Raw genomic sequence first — 6,775 nt, 5'->3', positions numbered from 1 at the left:
GAGGGGGTACACAGGCGTGGGGTGCAGTCATGAAGGGGGCAGTCCTGCCCGGGCTCAGGATTTCAGCGTTCCTGCTAAAACTTGCAGGAACCTCCTGAATGGATCCCTCATTCCTCCAGACCTTCGGATTCCTCGTTCCTCCAGACCTCCAGTCCCTCCCCAACGAATCTCTTTTCCAGGCTATCTCCAGATTATTCCAAAGTGTGAATCTGTTCATTTTTTTATTATAAAAGTTAAGGCATGCTCATTAAAATAAATAGGGATAACATAAAGAAGAAATTATTCCAAATTCAACCACCCAGACTTCCAGATTTTTAAATACACATATAGATAGGATACCAGTTAGCTATTGCCACAAAAGAACACTATAACAAACCACCCTAGAACTTAGTGGCCTGAAACAACAGTCGTTTATGAACTATAGGTTATCTAAGTTCTGCCGATCCAGGCTGCACTCAGCTAGGAGGCTCTGCTGATCTTGGCCATGGAATTCAGGTTGGCACCATATGTGTCACTCCTCCTCCTGAGACCAGTGGCTAGCCTGAGAATGCTCTTCCCATGGCTCGAGCATGGGTACCAGAAACCAAGTGGAAGCAGTCAGGATCCACCGCCTGGTGCAAACAAGAGCTCCTGTCTATCTCCTCCACGGCCCATTCCTCTCACCCCTCAGACCCTGCACAGTAGTTAATGCCATCCCTGCATCTTCATGACGCTGCCAGCTGGCACCTCTTTAAATCCTGCCCTGTCAGCTCCGGCCTCCGAGGGTGCTCTCCACAGCCATCTCTCCACCCCTCCCCGCATTTGTCTCCCCTCTTTCCAAAAGGCCAATGTGATGGTGTTTCCACCGCTGTTACACCCTGTTAGTGCTGCTCCATGGGTTCAGGAGGAGGCCGCATCCTTACCTCCCTGCTTTGCCCCCCCTGCCTCCCAGCTCCCCGATGCCTGGGTGCTGCTCTCTCCCACCCAACCCGCAGCGTCCCTCTGCCCGTCTCCCACCCCATCACTCGGTCCAACTCTTCTTTACCCTCCTGGCCACAGCAGTTCAAGCAGTCTTTCATTTTCCCCGGCGACTCCTGCCTGCCCCCTCTGAGGGCCCTCCTAGTCTGTATTCCCCCCTAGACTGTCAGCCCCTTGAGGACAGCGTACACCCTGGTGTTGCTGCAGCCGGTGGGGCGCCTGCCATGTTGGTGCTTCATGGCCCAGCAGGTGGGGAGCCAAGGGATGATGTCGATGGGAGAAGAGAAGGAAAGGGAGGAGGGGACACAGAGAGGGGGAGGGGCAGGGAGGCACAGCAGGAGGGGAAGGAGAAAGGAAGCAGCAGTGCAGAGCGGGGGCAGTGTGGGGGGGGAGGGAGGGGGAGTGTGAACCTCCACTGACAGATGAATGGATCAATCAAGTTTGCTCCTGGAACCCCCTGGCCCAGAGACCTCTGACCATGCACTCCCACCCCCACACCCGGGAAGGGCCCTTTGGCGGAAATGCAGGGACTGTTGGCGGCAGGTGCCAAAGGTTCTTCTTGGTGGCATCTCACAGCGTAGGGCTTTCGGGTCTCCTTGAGTGGCAGAAGAGGAGAAAGAAGAAAAGCCACCCCTCCACTGGGGGGATCACTGGGTCCTCTTGGGGCAAGCGGGGGGCTGAGGGGTGAAACCGGGCAGCTGCCTGGTTCCCAAAGAGCCGACTGCACCACCTCTGCAGGACCTCAGGGAAGGAAGCCTCTGCTCTAGGACATCAGACCAATTTCCAACCAGACAGTTCTGGAGGCTTCCACAGTCCCAAGGGATCTGTACCCTCAACAAAGTACAAGACTGTCCCAAACACACAGCTGTCCCTGCCTCCCTCCCAAGTGTTCTTGTGAATGGATAACCCTGCTCCTTTTTTCTGGCCACATCAAGACACAGTTTTAATTAGGTGCTCCTCTTCTTAACATGTCACAGCCCCACCCCTAAATAAGGGGTGGCATCCTGTCCTCCCCTCCCACCCTGTCCCATACACTTGTGGGGGCTGAGGACTAATACCCTAAGCCATGGATCCTGGAAGCTGTAGAGTTTCCCCAGCCTCTCATTGTCTTTTCATTCTTTTCTATGTGCCTTGTCTCCAGAACCGCCCAGAACCAAGCTCTTCATGTTTTCCCCATCGGTTCTGCTCTCCTCCCACTCTTCCCACCTTGGGGAATGAAGTGCCACCCACCAATTACTCACACCATAGTCATCCCTGACAAAGGTCCTGTGGCCCTGGTGGGCCCTGTGACCGTCCCCATTTTGTGGGTGAGGACATGAGGCTGAGTGGTAAAGACACTTAGCAAGGCCGCAAGTTAGTAAGTGGTTGAGATGAGATTCAAAGCCTCACGCACAGTCCTCTGGCTCTAGGGCCCCAGGGCTGATCCACCGTGCGCCAGCCTACGGTGGACACATTGCCACCTGACGGCCTACAGGCCCCCAGCCTGTTTTGTTTTACAGACGGTCTTTGAGGCCCTACTATGTGCCTGGCACAGCACAGACACTGGATAACTTGAATGCCAACCACTCCAACAGACTCTCCCTGAGCCCCCAAAAGGAAATTGGGTTTTCCTTCTGCACAGAACACTGTGTGCTTGCCCCGTTCGTTGCCTTGTCAGTTTGTACCTGGCGTTGACCATCTCCCTTCTAGACAGTAAGCCCCAGGAGGACAGATTCAGCACTGCCAGCCCACAGCCAGAGGTCTGGATGCCTGCTGCACAGTAGGCACAAAACGAGTGAATGAATGGATGGTCCCACGCACATGACCTTGCAGAAACCCTCAATGTGTGGAATAGATACACTTCAACTAAAGGGTGACTTCAAAATTATTTTTGGTAAAATATACCTTATCTTCCACGGAGCCATTGGAAAATCTGAGACCTCACGGTAGAAACTTACGGAGGCCTTGGATCCGTGGCCTTCCCAAGTGAATGGTTCTCAAGCACTGCATCTTGTCCCCAGGCCCCTGAATCACTCCTGGAGGGCTGGAGCCCAGGGCACCTTCTACGGGTCTCGGGCCCAGCCCGGGCTGAGAGTACCTGCCCTAGCCAAGCAGTCCACACCTTCCGGCAGTCAGCAAGCATCACTGGGCATGAGGCGGAGGGGACGGAGATGAGGCACCCAGGTGTGCCGGCCAGGGCTCGGAGTCCAGCAGCCAAGAGAGACCTGTGAACACTCACTGCTCACTCAGGGCCATTTCCCCCGCTGACACCATGAGCTCAGGCCAGCTCCCCGCACTACGTCTGTTGGGCCCCGCACGGTCGCGTAGCTACATGAGATTCCTGTCACCTCTGTAACAAGCTACCACAGACTTGGAGGCTCTGAAGGTCACAAGTCTACCATCAAGGGGTTAGCAGTGCTGTGCTCCTTCTGGGGGCTCCAGGGAGAGTCTTTTCCCTGGCCTTTTCCAGTGTTTACAAGAAGCCTCCTGCATTCCTTGCTCATAGCCCCCTCCTTTTCTTAAAGCCAGCCGTATGGGATCTTCCACCCTCTGGTCTTCCATTCTCTCTCCCACCACATCTCCTTCTCTGGCTCCAACCCTCCTCTTTCCCTCCTCCCTCATAAGGACCCTTGTGATTGCATTGGGTCCACCGAGATAGCGCAGGATGGTCTCCTCCTTCATTTAAGAGCCTTAACTGAATCATACCTGTCAAGTCCCTTTTGCCTCGTAAGCCAACTCCTTCATGGGCTGCAGGGACCAGGGTGTGGATATCCTTGGGAGCGGGGCACGATTTTTCTCACCCTACTGACCTTGTCAAAGAACAGGCCACTCTGTGCCTCGCTGCTACATCTGGAAGCAGGGGGCGTAATGATAGTAATAGAATTAGTAATAGTAATAATACCTATCTTCTGGAGGATTGAATTTCTCCACAAGCACATAGAACAACATCTGACTAATAGACACTCAGTATATGTTGACTTCAATATATTTCAGCAGTAAGATTAACACCGTGCCAAAAGTTTGAGACTGAAAACAAGGCACAGATGTCAGCATATTTTTAAAATGACAAAATCAAAGTAAGAATTTAATCCATTGAGAAAATGTGTAGCTCCACAAAAGACATCAACCTTATAGAAAACCAGCGTGAATTTAGAAACGAGGAAGCCCAAGACATCCCCAAGCAGAGGAAAAGACACTTGAAAGCATTTGCAGTCCAAAAACCACAAGTTAAAATAACAAAAAGGGTTCACTTTACACCTTGAGACCAGCAGAAATCGGATAATGCCAGGGCTGGGAGGGACGGATGCAGAGGCCTCCCCATCTGCTGGACCAGCCAGCCCCCAGGAAGGGTTCCACTCCTGCCCATCAGGTTACCGCACCACCAGCCTGAGATGCAGCAGTTGCCCCTGAGGACATCTGTCCTCTGAGAATTGTCACACAGATCCACGACGCTTATCTGCCTGGAAGTGGCCCCCCAAGGCTGGGAGGGCGATATGGGCAGACGCGCACTTTGGGGGGTGACTTGGCATCTAGAAGAAAGTCAGATGTGGTGTATTCGTAGCAACGTGGGTGGATGTAAAGAATCACCGGGGTTGGTGGAAAAGTGAGAAAGAGAATGGGGTACAGAACACACGGAAGCTTCGAGCTCAAAAGTGGCAATACTCATTTCCCTGGAGAGCAAAGACTGAACACCGAGCATGCTTGCTGATTGGTGGGGATGGCGTTAACAATGGGGGAGCAAGAGAACGAATGAATGAGGGAATGAATGGATGGAAGAGAAATACCTTATCACAGGTTGACGGGCGTAGGGAGGGAGAGTACCTGGGGAGCGCTGACTGACCCTGGCGGGGGCCGAGAACAAATGCCTAAGACTGTCAGAGCCTGGGGTGGGGACAAGAGGTCAGAAGCAGAGGGTTTGGGAGGATTGGAGTTGAGAGGATGGGGTACAGCAATTCCAGTTTTAGGGAACAAGGTTAGCAAAGGCCAAAGAGAGAAAGCTTGGGATCTGCCCAGAATTGACGCTAACATTTCAGGAGCACTGGGCAGGAGTAGAAACCCCGGGGCAGGCTCATCGTTCCCTACTCAGATAACCCTCCGAGGGAACAGTGATTAAGTTCCCCTTCACACCAGAGTTGAGGGAGAGAAGGGAGGCTCAGAGAAACTGAGGAGTTTGCCAAAGGGTCCAGCTGGGAGGGGAGGAGCCAGGGCCTGGGCAGGACTGCCTCATTCTAGAACCCACACAGGGCTGCTCCTCATATCTGCTAGACTGTAAAACTAATGACTTGGAGTGAAGGACACACAGGAAAGGAGAATGGTCCATGTGGGCTTCTTTAAAGCCCATGTGGGTTTCTCCATGTAGACCAAGCAGCAGATGTGGAATCCTCCCAGTGACCCCAGAACACAAGAAAAGGAGCCAGAGCAGACTCTGGTGTCTGATCTGGGACCCAGGTACACCCACCAACCCACAGGACAGGCCACAGACACTGTGTGGGATGGGAAGACAGGACACTGTGGGACAGGAGGATGGACCACGGGACACTGTGTGGGACAAGGAGGATGGACGATGGGACAGCTCATGGGATGGGAGGATGGACGATAGGACAGCATGTGAGATGGGAGGATGGATGATGGGACAGTGTGTGGGATGGGAGGATGGACAATGGGACAGCGTGTGGGATGGGAGGATGGATGATGGGACACTGATGACGAAGAATGAGTTCACAGTTGGGAATGGGCTTCCACAGGTCACCTAAGAGCATCATCTCCTCTCTTTTCCTTTCTATGATGTCGCAGAAAGTCACGTGGGTTTGGAGTCCAGCCACCTGGGATGGAGAGATGAGGGTGTTGGATCTATAAGACCTGGGGATCTTCTCAGTGGAGCTGAGTCCAGCCGAGAGTCCTGGAGAACAACCCTCCTTGTAACATCATCCCTGTCCCAGGGCGAGATGCTCACACTGGCCCCAGGTGAGCTTTCTGTCACACCACCTTCTCTCCCCAATAGCCATCTTGAAACCGGCTCAGCTCCCACTTGTCACACTGCTCTTTACTTGGCTCCAGCTTGCATGAGAGCCTGATGGCGGCATTTAATTTGTTTTCTGCACATGAGTGGGCATTAACAATTGCCGCGATGTCGTTTCCTGCTGGGGACAGAGCGTGGTGGAGCTGCCGGGAGAAGCTGCCCGCTGGCATCGTTGCAGGAACCTGGGAGGGAGTCCTGCACAGGTGAATCTGAGACACAAAAGCCCCACCCAGCCCTGACCTCAAGGGGCTCCCGCTTTGAGGCTCCTGTCCCCCAGTCCTGCCATGGACCAACAGGCTATGTTTGGGCAAGGTATGCTGCGCCTCTAGCCTCGGTTTCCTCCTGTGAAAACTAGGAGCAGTAATCCAAAATGGGACTGGGGCCTGGGGATGGGGCAGGACCGGGAGGCGGATGGTACAGGCAGAAGCTGGGCCGAGGGAGGACCAATAAGGAAGGCTGAGACCGGGTGGCCGAGGCCCTGGCCAGAGTCCAGCTTATGGAGGGCCATCCCACAGGCCATACCGCCACTGCATATCGAACCTAGGGACCCCAGGGGCTCTAACCCATCCCCACCTCCCAGTTCTCCACGGGCACAGAGCGGGGATGGGTGGGGCTGGCAAGCGGGTCTAACAGGTGTCCCAGCCCCACAGCTGTGCTCCATAACCGCCTCGGGTGCTGCACCCAACTCTTACTCCAGGGTGTCCCCCCTCCCCACCGCGCTCCCCAGCTATGGAAGCAGAATCTCCCAGGGGGGCCTGGGGCATCTGCCACATCCAGGCAGTGGGGCCCGAACTGTGGTGGGAGAAGCATCCACAGGTC

General features: G+C 54.4%; 1 long non-coding RNA gene across 3 annotated transcripts in view; it reads right to left on the bottom strand.

Annotated features, from left to right (window-relative positions):
* LOC123843159 (uncharacterized) overlaps window positions 1–6,775 on the bottom strand; it is an 88,691-nt gene that overhangs the window by 16,986 nt on the left and 64,930 nt on the right. The gene's annotated exons all lie outside the window — the stretch shown is intronic.

This window comes from Mirounga angustirostris, unplaced genomic scaffold (genome assembly GCF_029215605.1).
Source record: "Mirounga angustirostris isolate CCGP_5_RB_7025 unplaced genomic scaffold, mMirAng1.0.hap1 SCAF_5, whole genome shotgun sequence".
NCBI lineage: Eukaryota > Metazoa > Chordata > Mammalia > Carnivora > Phocidae > Mirounga > Mirounga angustirostris.
Note: the sequence above shows the minus strand (reverse complement) of the source record. Positions and strands in the feature narration are given on the sequence as shown.